Below are 13,466 nucleotides of genomic sequence, written 5' to 3'. Positions count from 1 at the left end.
CGCAGGGCAGCGTCCTCACAGCAGAGCGGTGGCAGGCAGCTTGGGTCTGCACCTGCCCCCTGTCCATCAGTCAGCCCTGTCCATCAGTCAGCCCTGTCCCTAAGCCTTTATATCTCCTCACAGACTCAACTCCTCCAGTACACACGGTCGATGACCTCATCTCAAAGCATAGACAGGCAGGTACGCATAAACACACCCAGTCCTCACTGGTTCGGTATCCTAATATGAGGAGGAACAGTGAGTGGTCACTCAACAGTGAGTGGTGATCTAAGCTACAGGGAACGGCTGTGGATTATCAACTGGTCTATAGGGTGCTGGTTTAGACAGAGATATTAGGGTGAAGGTTTAGACAGAGATATTATGGTGCTGGTTTAGACAGAGATATTAGGGTGCTGGTTTAGACAGAGATATTATGGTGCAGGTTTAGACAGAGATATTAGGGTGCATGTTTAGACAGAGATATTAGGGTGCTGGTTTAGACAGAGATATTATGGTGCAGGTTTAGACAGAGATATTAGGGTGCAGGTTTAGACAGAGATATTATGGTGCATGTTTAGACAGAGATATTAGGGTGCTGGTTTAGACAGAGATATTAGGGTGCTGGTTTAGACAGAGATATTAGGGTGCAGGTTTAGACAGAGATATTATGGTGCTGGTTTAGACAGAGATATTAGGGTGCTGGTTTAGACAGAGATATTATGGTGCAGGTTTAGACAGAGATATTAGGGTGCTGGTTTAGACAGAGATATTATGGTGCTGGTTTAGACAGAGATATTAGGGTGCAGGTTTAGACAGAGATATTAGGGTGCTGGTTTAGACAGAGATATTAGGGTGCAGGTTTAGACAGAGATATTAGGGTGCAGGTTTAGACAGAGATATTAGGGTGCTGGTTTAGACAGAGATATTAGGGTGCTGGTTTAGACAGAGATATTATGGTGCTGGTTTAGACAGAGATATTATGGTGCATGTTTAGACAGAGATATTAGGGTGCAGGTTTAGACAGAGATATTAGGGTGCATGTTTAGACAGAGATATTATGGTGCAAGTTTAGACAGAGATATTATGGTGCAAGTTTAGACAGAGATATTAGGGTGCAGGTTTAGACAGATATATTAGGGTGCAGGTTTAGACAGAGATATTATGGTGCATGTTTAGACAGAGATATTATGGCGCATGTTTAGACAGAGATATTATGGTGCATGTTTAGACAGAGATATTATGGTGCATGTTTAGACAGAGATATTATGGTGCATGTTTAGACAGAGATATTAGGGTGCAGGTTTAGACAGAGATATTAGGGTGCAGGTTTAGACAGAGATATTATGGTGCAGGTTTAGACAGAGATATTAGGGTGCAGGTTTAGACAGAGATATTATGGTGCATGTTTAGACAGAGATATTAGGGTGCAGGTTTAGACAGAGATATTATGGTGCATGTTTAGACAGAGATATTATGGTGCATGTTTAGACAGAGATATTAGGGTGCAGGTTTAGACAGAGATATTATGGTGCATGTTTAGACAGAGATATTATGGTGCATGTTTAGACAGAGATATTATGGTGCAAGTTTAGACAGAGATATTATGGTGCAGGTTTAGACAGAGATATTAGGGTGCAGGTTTAGACAGAGATATTATGGTGCAAGTTTAGACAGAGATATTATGGTGCAGGTTTAGACAGAGATATTATGGTGCAAGTTTAGACAGAGATATTAGGGTGCTGGTTTAGACAGAGATATTATGGTGCAGATTTAGACAGATATATTATGGTGCATGTTTAGACAGAGATATTATGGCGCATGTTTAGACAGAGATATTATGGTGCATGTTTAGACAGAGATTATATGGTGGTGGTTTAGGAAGCAATATTATCAATCAATCAATCAAGTTTATTTTATATAGCCCTTCGTACATCAGCTAATATCTCGAAGTGCTGTACAGAAACCCAGCCTAAAACCCAAAACAGCTAGTAATGCAGGTGACACCTATTATGGTGCCTATTGTAACATTTGCTTTCTTTTCTGTCTAGCCAGGTGTACATTTCCATTTTATTCATGAAATTTGTTTCAAAACAAACACTGAACATACTGTGTATTGACCTTGACAGGAGAACATAAACACCTGAAGAGAAACATTCAGAAAAAAACTAGAGAGAGAGGGTGAGAGACACAGAGAGAGAGATAGAAAGAGCATGAGAGAGAGACAGAGAGACAGACAGAGAGACAGACAGAGAGAGAAATAGAAAGAGCGTGAGAGAGAGAGACAGTGAGAGCTGGTGAGCAAAATGTTTCTGGACGGGGAAGAGAGAGCCCTGTCCAAGCCAAAAAGGAAGTGTCAGGTCCAGACGGATGGCCCCGGCTCTGGGAGGAGTAACTGAGCCATGTCGAGGAGAAAAGGAATAATACGGAGAGCAGCGGGGCAGGATTGTCACTCTCAGCGTTGCGTCTATCCATTGTGTCTATACCACCACCGATTGCTTTGATAAACAATGTCCTGAAAAGTCCTCGCTTACTCATATTGATGCGAGTGTCCAAAACGACTTCCCGGAGTCCTTATTTTTGGTTTTGCATGAATTGGCTACTAAAACCATGTCCAAAACAGACACATTCCCTTAATCAAACTACCCCTTCTTCCCCACCTACCACCAAGCCCCCCCCCATCATAAAGGCCTCATTGTCTACCCTCTCATCTATCAGTACTCCCCTCTCAGTGATGCCCTAACTAACGCTGTCCTGGAGGGTTGCAGTTTCTGTTGCTTTCCATGTCTACTTGTCCCCTTGTTATTAAGCTTGGAAGTTACCTTGATCTTGGGTCAGTTTTGCATTTCCCCCAATACTGGTTAAGGTTAGGATTGAGGGAGGGGAAGCTGATCCTGGATCGGTACCCAGGGGAAATGTCATCCAGGAGAATCTCCCAACTAGTTCCTGATTAAAAAGGGAGATTTGCATCACTCCCACAGAGTAGCCTATAGAATACACTATAGTAAAACACTCCCAGAGTAGCCTATAGAGTACACTATAGCAAAACACTCCCACAGAGTAGCTTATAGCAAAACACTCCCACAGAGTATCCTATAGCAAAACACTCCCAGAGTATCCTATAGGAAAACACTCCCACAGACCAGCCAACAGCAAAACACTCCCACAGAGTAGCCTATAGAGTACACTATAGCAAAACACTCCCACAGAGTAGCTTATAGCAACACACTCCCACAGAGTATCCTATAGCAAAACACTCCCAGAGTATCCTATAGGAAAACACTCCCACAGACCAGCCAACAGCAAAACACTCCCACAGACCAGCCAACAGCAAAACACTCCCACAGACCAACCTATAGCAAAGCACTCCCACAGAGTAGCCTACAGCAAAACACTCCCACATAGTAGCCTATAGAGTACACTATAGCAAAACACTCCCACAGAGTAGCCTAAAGAGTACACTATAGTAAAACACTCCCACAGAGTAGCATACAGCAAAACACTCCCAGAGTAGCTTATAGAGTACACTATAGCAAAACACTCCCAGAGTAGCCTATAGAATACACTATAGCAAAACACTCCCACAGAGTAGCCAATAGCAAAACACTCCCACAGACCAGTCAATAGCAAAACACTCCCATAGACGTCTATAGCAAAACACTCACACAGACCAGTCTATAGCAAAACCCTCCCACAGACCAGCCAATAGCAAAACACTCCCACAGACCAGTCTATAGCAAAACCCTCCCACAGACCAGCCAATAGCAAAACACTCCCACAGACCAGCCTATAGCAAAACACTCCCACAGACCAACCTATAGCAAAACGCTCCCACAGACCAACCAATAGCAAAACGCTCCCATAGACCAACCAATAGCAAAACACTCCCATAGACCAGTCTATAACAAAACACTCCTACAGAGTAGCCTATAGAAAAACTCTCCCACAGAGTAGCCAGTAGCAAAACACTCCCACAGACCAGTCTATAGCAAAACACTCCCACAGACCAGTCTATAGCAAAACACTCCCACAGACCAGTCTATAGCAAAACACTCCCACAGACCAGTCTATAGCAAAACACTCCCACAGAGTATCCTACAGCAAAACACTCCCACAGACCAGTCTATAGCAAAACACTCCCACAGACCAGTCTATAGCAAAACACTCCCACAGACCAGTCTATAGCAAAACACTCCCACAGACCAGTCTATAGCAAAACACTCCCACAGACCAGTCTATAGCAAAACACTCCACAGACCAGTCTATAGCAAAACATGGGATATGTTAGGGTTCAGCTGGTGCTGAAACGCTAAGAAGAAGATGAGGACCGTTAATCTAAGGAGGTATATGTTACAGGATGTAATGCCCCTTAATACCTAGTTCCCCCCCTCTCCTTTCCTTTCCTTTTCCCCTGGTTATTAGAGAGCCACAGGTGCTCTGGGCCCCAGGCTCCGGCATGCTCACCCCAGGACAACCCTCCTCTCTCCTGGGGCCCTGGGCTGGCCAGCGGAGCTGCACATCTGAACGGCTGGGTGTCAAGTTCTACTGAGGGGAACCCGAGACACATCCTGTCAGGAAGCCACTGGACCAACAAGCTCTGAGGAGCACAGAACAGCGCCCTCACTTTCCCTCTCTCCTCTTTCACCTTCTCTCCCTCTTCCTCCCTTTCATTCTCTCACTCTCTTTTTTCCTCTGAAACAATCCTTTTGAAATGATTATGCCTCTGTAGCCAGAGTGTGGTAGAATTTTGTATTTTTTTATTTAACCTTTATTTAACTAGGCAAGTCAGTTAAGAACAAATTCTTATTTACAATGACGGCCTACACCAGCCAACCCCTAACCCGGACGACCCTGGGCCTATTGTGCGCCACCCTATGGGACTCCCAATCACGGCCAGTTGTGATACAGCCTGGAATCGAACCAGGGTCTGTAGTGACACCTCTAGCACTGAGATGCAGTGCCTTAGAATAATGGGGCTTCATAAGGGAATAAGGCTGCATCGCAGACAACCTAAATGACATGTTGACAACAACACAAGGACAACAATATGAAGTAGCATTTGCATTGTGATTACTGTACTCTAATAAACAATTATTGAATTGCTATGTACATGTAATGAGGTTAAAAATCAGGTGATCCAGGACACTTCTTTCTTCCACTAGTTGGTTCTTTATAAAGCTTTTGATTAAAACAACATGTTACTACAGTCACAACATCTCGTTTGTCTGGAGATTTATTAGAGTTCATTCTGTAGTTTATTTTACCACTTATAATTAGGAAAGTTCCATGTGAAACCTAACACCGTTATGCCAAACAGATCAACTCAGCTCAACTAAAACCTGTATTACTTTAAGGACAAAACAATAAAAAAATTAAAAAAACTCAACAGCACAATTGGATATTTTGGACATTTTTTCAAAAAAAGAACAGTAACTCATTAACGAGTAGTGGCAAAAGCAAAGAAACTGCAGTCCTTTGAATATGAAAACTGATCCTACGGTGCCGTTTCCACAAAGGACAATGAAATGTAAACTAACCGCTTCCTCTCAGGGCTCGTCTGGTGCTGGCCTGAGGTACCAATAGCTTTGTGTGTCGTCGCCTTCTTTCCCCTCGCTCTTTGTCTTTTTGATAAACGAAACGTTGTGCTTCTGTGCCCGTATTCATAGAGTCTCAGAGTAGAAGTGCTGATACAGGACCAGGTTCCTCCTGTCCTTGTAGTCTTATTCATTATGCTCTAAAAGACTAAACTGATCAACACTCCTACTCTGAAACAATTCATGAATAGGGGCCCTTCACATAAGACACAATAGCATAGCTGAGACATGCTCAAGGCTAAAATGCTTAGAATGACTCTCTCCTCTCTACTCAGACAGGGGAGACTCTCTTCTCTCCTCAGACAGGGGAGACTCTCTTCTCTCCTCAGACAGGGGAGACTCTCTTCTCTCTCCTCAGACAGGGGAGATTCTCTGCTCTCTCCTCAGACAGGCAGACTCTCTCCTCTCTCCTCAGACAGGGGAGACTCTCTCCTCAGACAGGGGAGACTCTCTCCTCAGACAGGGGAGACTCTCTCCTCAGACAGGGGAGACTCTCTCCTCAGACAGGGGAGACTCTCTCCTCAGACAGGGGAGACTCTCTCCTCTCTCCCCAGACAGGGGAGACTCTCTGCTCTCTCCTCAGACAGGGGAGACTCTCTCCTCTCTCCTCAGACAGGGGAGACTCTCTGCTCTCTCCTCAGACAGGGGAGACTCTCTCCTCAGACAGGGGAGACTCTCTCCTCAGACAGGGGAGACTCTCTCCTCAGACAGGGGAGACTCTCTGCTCTCTCCTCAGACAGGGGAGACTCTCTGCTCTCTCCTCAGACAGGGGAGACTCTCTGCTCTCTCCTCAGACAGGGGAGACTCTCTGCTCTCTCCTCAGACAGGGGAGACTCTCTGCTCTCTCCTCAGACAGGGGAGACTCTCTGCTCTCTCCTCAGACAGGGGAGACTCTCTGCTCTCTCCTCAGACAGGGGAGACTCTCTGCTATCTCCTCAGACAGGGGAGACTCTCTCCTCTCTCCTCAGACAGGGGAGACACTCTCCTCAGACAGGGGAGACTCTCTCCTCAGACAGGGGAGACTCTCTCCTCTGACAGGGGAGATTCTCTCCTCTCTCCTCAGACAGGGGAGACTCTCTCCTCTCTCCTCAGACAGGGGAGACTCTCCTCAGACAGGGGAGACTCTCAACTCTCTCCTCAGACAGGGGAGACTCTCCTCAGACAGGGGAGACTCTCAACTCTCTCCTCAGACAGGGGAGACTCTCTCCTCTCTCCTCAGACTCTCCTCCTAATGGCTACAGAGAGATGTTTCCCTCCTCAGGGAAACATCTCTCTGTAGCCATTATCCTCAAACTCTGAAGTCTTCACATTTCATCAGGCCAAATATTTTTCTTTATGACTCACGTTGAACTCTATAGTCAGTTAAACCACTCATTTAACCTTGTGCCAACCTGTGGGAGGCTGATGCCGACCGGCTGGCGGCAAGGGTGAACTATATTGGCTGACCTGCAGGGGGTGCACTAACGTAGCAGTAGTAGTGTTTTCCCATGCCAGTCCTCAAACCTCATTGTGACCTATATTTATCTTGTTTATACCTTGTATAGCATTTTTTTGTATATCTTATGTGGGAATTGTGCTGTTATGTGTTTATTTAATATCTTAACATCTTGTCGCCTTGCAACAACTGACGGTCCCTTGGGGAAAACAGTCATTCTATTGTATCCCTGAATAGGCTGCTCTTGTGTTTCACGTCATTTCATTTCAAAGCCCTCTCACCTCACAATAGTTCGGTACATAAGTAGCTACAATAACAGCAGCATGAATCCCTGCTCTATTTCCACCATACTAGGAATGAATCAACCCTGGGCTAGCTACTACAGTTCTCCCTCTGAAGCTACACATCATGTTGATGAGATTCGAATAATGGGATGTTTCAGTAGATCGAGCCAATGAGCAATCAGTAGCCTGCTGCATCGAGCCAATGAGCAATCAATAGCCTGCTGCTTAGAGCCAATGAGCAATCAGTAGCCTGCTGCAATGATTTAGTGGGACAGAATCTGCATTCCAAACGGATGATAGTAAAGTTGTGTACTACACACAGTGAACTGATGAAACTAATGGCTACTGTTCTAACAGATGCCTACTGTTCTTCCTGCCACCATTGACACTTTCCCTCCATAATAAAGTTGGTGAAGTGTGGAGAAAAAAAAGAAAGCCAGACAGAATAATGAAAAGGCCAAGAAGACAGGCAGAGGAAAGAGATAGTTAAAGTCATAAGAGGAAATGGGGGATGCTTACACGTCCATTCTACCCATCGATTTAGTCTATCTAAAGTCAAAGGCACATTTCAAGTGGTCTTGGTAGAACTCCCATTTTAAAATCGGTGAACATATGTCTGGTTCTTGACAGGGTGCTCTACAATACAAACATTTGGACACAAGGCCTTGAGTGTAGAAATGAAAACATTTAACCAGTTCAATGTTTGTATCCTTAACAAAAGCTTAACCCTTCCCTTATGTTCACGGTCAATTTGATCCAGAACAGAGTTTGAAATCACTAAAATACTATTCTACGTAATTTCTTCGCCATAACCCTTCATCTACATTCCTAACTATGAGTCTAAACCTTACCCTAACCTTAACCCTTATTTACAACCTTACCCTAACCCTTATTTACAACCTTACCCTAACCTTAACCCTTATTTAAAACCTTATCCTAACCGTAACCGTAACAAGCAGTTGCTTATCAACCGTTTGTTCGTAATATGACCATCTGTAGAACTACAGTGCATTTGGAAAGTCCCCTTTACTTTTTCCACATTTTGTTATGTTCCAGCCTTATTCTAAAATGGATTAAATACATATTTCCCTTATCTACACACCATACCCTATATTGACAAAGCGAACAGGTTTTTATACATTTTTGAAAATTTATAAAAAAACAGAAATACCTTATTTACATAAATATTCAGACCCGTTGCTATGAGACTTGAAATTGAGCTCAGGTGCATCCTGTTTCCATTGACCACCCTTGAGATGTTTCTACAACTTGATTGGAGTCTACCTGTGTGTAACGGATGTGAAATGGCTAGCTAGTTAGCGGGTACGCGCTAGTAGCATTTCAATCACTTGCTCTGAGACTTTAAGTAGGGTTGCCCCTTGCTCTGCAAGGGCCGCGGCTTTTGTGGAGCGATGGGTAACGACGCTTCGTGGGTGTCAGTTGTTGATGTGTGCAGAGGGTCCCTGGTTCGCGCCCGGGTCGGGGCGGGGGGGCGGTCTAAAGTTATACTGTTACATTGATGCTGTTGACCCGGATCACTGGTTGCTGTGGAAAAAGAGGAGGTTGAAAGGGGGGTGAGTGTAACGGATGTGAAATGGCTAGCTAGTTAGCGGGTACGCGCTAGTAGCATTTCAATCAGTTACGTCACTTGCTCTGAGACTTTAAGCAGGGTTGCCCCTTGCTCTGCAAGGGCCGCGGCTTTTGTGGAGCGATGGGTAACGATGCTTCGTGGGTGACTGTTGTTGATGTGTGCAGAGGGTCCCTGGTTCGCGCCCGTGTCGGGGCGAGGGGACGACGTAAAGTTATACTGTTACATGTGGTAAATGAAATTGATTGGACATGATTTGGAAAGGCACACACCTGTCTCTATAAAAGGTCCCACAGTTGACAGTGCATGTCAGAGCAAAAACAAGGACATGAGGTCGAAGGAAATGTCCGTAGAGCTCAAAGACAGGATTGTGTCAAGGCACAGATCTGGGAAAGGGTAACAAAAAATGTCTGCAGCATTGAAGGTTCCCAAGAACAGTGGCCTCCAACATTCTTAAATGGAAGAGGATTGGAACCACCAAGACTACCTAGAGCTGGCCGCCCGGCTACACTGAGCAATCAGGGGTAAAGGGCCTTGGTCAGGGAGCTCCAGAGTTCCTCTGTGGAGATGGGAGAAATTTCCAGAAGGACAACCATCTCTGCAACACTCCATCAATCAGGCCTTTATGGTAGAGTGGCTAGACGGAAGCCACTTCTCAGTAAAAGCCACATGAAAGCCCACTTGGAGTTTGCCAAAAGGCACTTAAAGGACTCTCAGATCATGAGAAACAAGATTCTCTGGTCTGATGAAACTTTGTCCTGAATGCCAAGCGCAGAGTCTGGAGGAAACATGGTACCACTCTTATGGTTAAGCATGATGGCGGCAGGAAAATGCTTTCACAGTGTTTTTCAGCGGCAGGAACTGGGAGACTAGTCAGGATCGAGGGAAAGATGAACGGAGCAAAGTACAGAGAGATCCTTGATGAAAACCTACTCTAGAGCGCTCAGGACCTTAGACTGGATGAAGGCTTATCTCCCAACAAGACAATGACCCTAAGCACACAGCCAAGACAACGCAGGAGTAGCTTCGGAACAATTATTTTAATGTCGTTGAGTGGCCCAGCCAGAGCCCGGACTTGATCTCTGGAAGTTTCTGAAAATAACTGTGCAGCGACGCTCCCCATCCAGCCTGACAGAGCTTGAGAGGACCGCAGTGAAGAACGGGAGAAACTCTGCATGTACAGGTGTACCATGCTTGTAGCCTCATACCCAAGAAGACTCAAGGCTTTCACTGTCAAAGGTGCTTCAACACAATACTGAGGAAAAGGGTCTAAATACTTATGTACAGTTGAAGTCGGAAGTTTACATACACTTAGATTGGAGTCATTAAAACTCGTTTTTCAACCACTCTACACATTTCTTGTTAACAAACTAGTTTTAGCAAGTCATGCAGGACATCTGCTTTATGGCATGACACAAGTAATTTTCCCAGCAATTATTTAGAGACAGATTATTTCACTGTATCACAATTCCAGTGGGTCAGAAGTTTATATACACTAAGTTCACTGTGCCTTTAAACAGCTTGGAAAATTCCAGAAAATTATGTCATGGCTTTAGAAGCTTCTGATAGGATTATTGAGTCAATTGGAGGTGTATCTGTGGATGTATTTCAAGGCCTACCTTCAAACTCAGTGCTTCTTTGCTTGACATCATGGGAAAAATCAAAAGAAATCAGCCAAGACCTCAGAAAAAAATTGTCGACCTCCACAAGTCTGGTTCATCCTTGGGAGCAATTTCCAAACGCCTGAAGGTACCACGTTCATCTGTTCAAACAATAGTACGCAAGTATAAACACCATGGGATCACGCAGCCATCACATCGCTCAGGAAGGAGACGTAGAGATGAACGTACTTTGGTGCGAAAAGTGCAAATCAGTCCCAGAACAAGAGCAAAGGACCTTGAGAAGATGCTGGAGGAAACAGGTACTAAAATATCTATATCCACAGTAAAACAAGTCCTATATCGACATAACCTGAAAGGCCGCTCAGCAAGGAAGAAGACACTGGTCGAAAACCGCCATAAAAATGCCAGACTAAGGTTTGCAACTGCACATGGGGACAAAGATTGTACTTTTGGAGAAATGCCATCTGGTCTGATGAAACAAAAATAGAACTGTTTGGCCATAATGACCATCGTTATGTTAGGAGGAAAAAGGGGGATGCTTGCAAGCTGAAGAACACCATCCCACCGTGAAGCACGGGGTGGCAGCATCATGTTGTGGGGGTGCTTTGCTGCAGGAGGGGCTGGTGCACTTCACAAAATAGATGGCTGATGAGGAAGGAAAATTATGTGGATATATTGAAGCAACATCTCAAGACATCAGTCAGGAAGTTAAAGCTTGGTCGCAAATGGGTCTTCCAAATGGACAATGATCCCAAGCATACTTCCAAAGTTGTGGCAAAATGGCTTAAGGAAAACAAAGTCAATATATTGGAGTGGCCATCACAAAGCTCTGACCGCAATCCAATAGAAAATGCGTGGGCAAAACTAAAAAAGCATGTGCGAGCAAGGAGGCCTACAAACCTGACTCAGTTACACCAGCTATGTCAGGAGGAATGGGCCAAAATTCATATAACTTATTGTGGAAAGCTTGTGGAAGGCTACCCGAAACGTTTGACCCAAGTTAAACAATTTAAAGGCAATGCTACCAAATACAAATTGAGTGTATGTAAACTTCTGACCTACTGGGAATATGATGAAAGAAAGAAAATAAATTCTCTCTACTATTATTCTGACATTTCACATTCTTAACATATGGTGATGATCCTGACTGATCTAAAACAGGGAATTTTTACTAGGATTAAATGTCAGGAATTGTGAAATACCGAGTTTAAATGTACTTGGCTAAGGTGTATGTAAACTTCCGACTTCAACTGTAAATATTTTTTTCAAATTATATATACACACATTTGCAGAAATTTCTAAAAACCTGTTTTTGCTTTGCCATTATGGGGTAGTTTGTGTAGATTGATGAGGGTGAATTATTTTTCATTTAGAAAAAGGCTGTAACGTAACAAAATGTGGAAAATTCAAAGGGTCTGAATACTTTCCGAATGTACCGTATATTCAATTTGGTCTGTAATTGTTCTAGCTGCTTCGGTGCTATTTCCGATTATAGCTGCAATGTAAAACTATGATTTATACCTAAAATATGCACATTTTTCGAACAAAACATAGATTTATTGTATAACTTGTTATAAGACTGTCATCTGATGAAGTTGTTTCTTGGTTAGTTTGGTTGGTTCTTGGTTAGTTAGGTTGGTTTTGTGCAAGCTACCTGTGCTGTGAAAAATGTCTGTGCTTTTTTGTATTTGGTGGTGAGCTAACATAAATATACGTGGTGTTTTCGCTGTACAACATTTTAAAAACCGGACATGTTGGCTGGATTCACAAGATGTGTATCTTTCATTTGCTGTATTGGACCTGTTAATGTGTGAAAGTTAAATATTTCAAAAAAATATCTTTTGAATTTCGCGCCCTGCACTTGGACGGGCTGTTGTCATAATTGTACCGACACCGGGCTGCAGCCATAACAGGTTAACTAAAATACTAAATGAAAACAAAGTAGGTTTTGTAGTATGGATAATTGCTGGTTTGCAGTACTAAACAGTGTAGTCGCCTACTTAATGCAAGTTATGGATTGTCATACATTTCAGCACATGACAGAAGTATAACATACAGAAAGCAGTGCATTATGGACATATATACATTACGCTGAACGGGTATGACTACTTACTCTTACGTAACATTACAGGGACCAACCTAAGCCTGTTCACATCATAAGCTCTACATAGAACCAGACACAACACAAGGTACCTTACATCTATGAACGCAGTGTATCTTCTATAAGAAGCACCATTTAGAGAACTTGGTCAGGTTTTTTCAGGTTCATTCTGTTAGATTGAACTCCCTGATTGGACAAGGTCTGGTTTTTGTAGAACATATAATTTTTAGAGGATGTGCCCTCACTGCAACCTGTGTGTTTTGTGTGTGGGTGTGTGTTTTGTGTGTGGGTGTGTGTTTTGTGTGTGGGTGTGTGTTTTGTGTGTGGGTGTGTGTTTTGTGTGTGGGTGTGTGTTTTGTGTGTGGGTGTGTGTTTTGTGTGTGGGTGTGTGTTTTGTGTGTGGGTGTGTGTTTTGTGTGTGGGTGTGTGTTTTGTGTGTGGGTGTGTGTTTTGTGTGTGGGTGTGTGTTTTGTGTGTGGGTGTGTGTTTTGTGTGTGGGTGTGTGTTTTGTGTGTGTGGATGTGCGCAGATGCGTGCGTGCTTTGAGAGTCTGTGTGCATTCGTGTGTTTCATGAGTGTGTGTGTGTGTGTTTTGTAAGACTGCATGTGTGTATATGCGTGTGTGTGTGTGTGTGTGTGTGTGTGTGTGTGTGTGTGTGTGTGTGTGTGTGTGTGTGTGTGTGTGTGTGTGTGTGTGTGTGTGTGTGTGTTCAATCATTGTGTGCCCTGGCAGAAGGAGGGTTGAGTGGTTTTTAAGCTGGGAGTCCAACTGTGTGCCAAACAAGTGGGAGACAGCTGCGGATCCCTGCCTGGTTGACCCACTACTCTGGGATGGATTCATTAGTACAGACCGTAGCAAAACATTT

The 13,466-nt window shown here is 44.0% G+C and overlaps 1 protein-coding gene across 4 annotated transcripts in view; it reads right to left on the bottom strand.

Moving 5' to 3' along the window:
- bmpr1ba (bone morphogenetic protein receptor, type IBa) overlaps nucleotides 1-13,466 on the bottom strand; it is a 146,577-nt gene that overhangs the window by 47,368 nt on the left and 85,743 nt on the right. The gene's annotated exons all lie outside the window — the stretch shown is intronic.

The sequence above is a fragment of the Salvelinus fontinalis genome, chromosome 4 (genome assembly GCF_029448725.1).
Source record: "Salvelinus fontinalis isolate EN_2023a chromosome 4, ASM2944872v1, whole genome shotgun sequence".
In the NCBI taxonomy this organism is placed as follows: Eukaryota; Metazoa; Chordata; class Actinopteri; order Salmoniformes; family Salmonidae; genus Salvelinus; species Salvelinus fontinalis.
The sequence above is the reverse complement of the archived record's forward strand: the minus strand, read 5'-3'. Positions and strand labels throughout refer to the sequence as shown.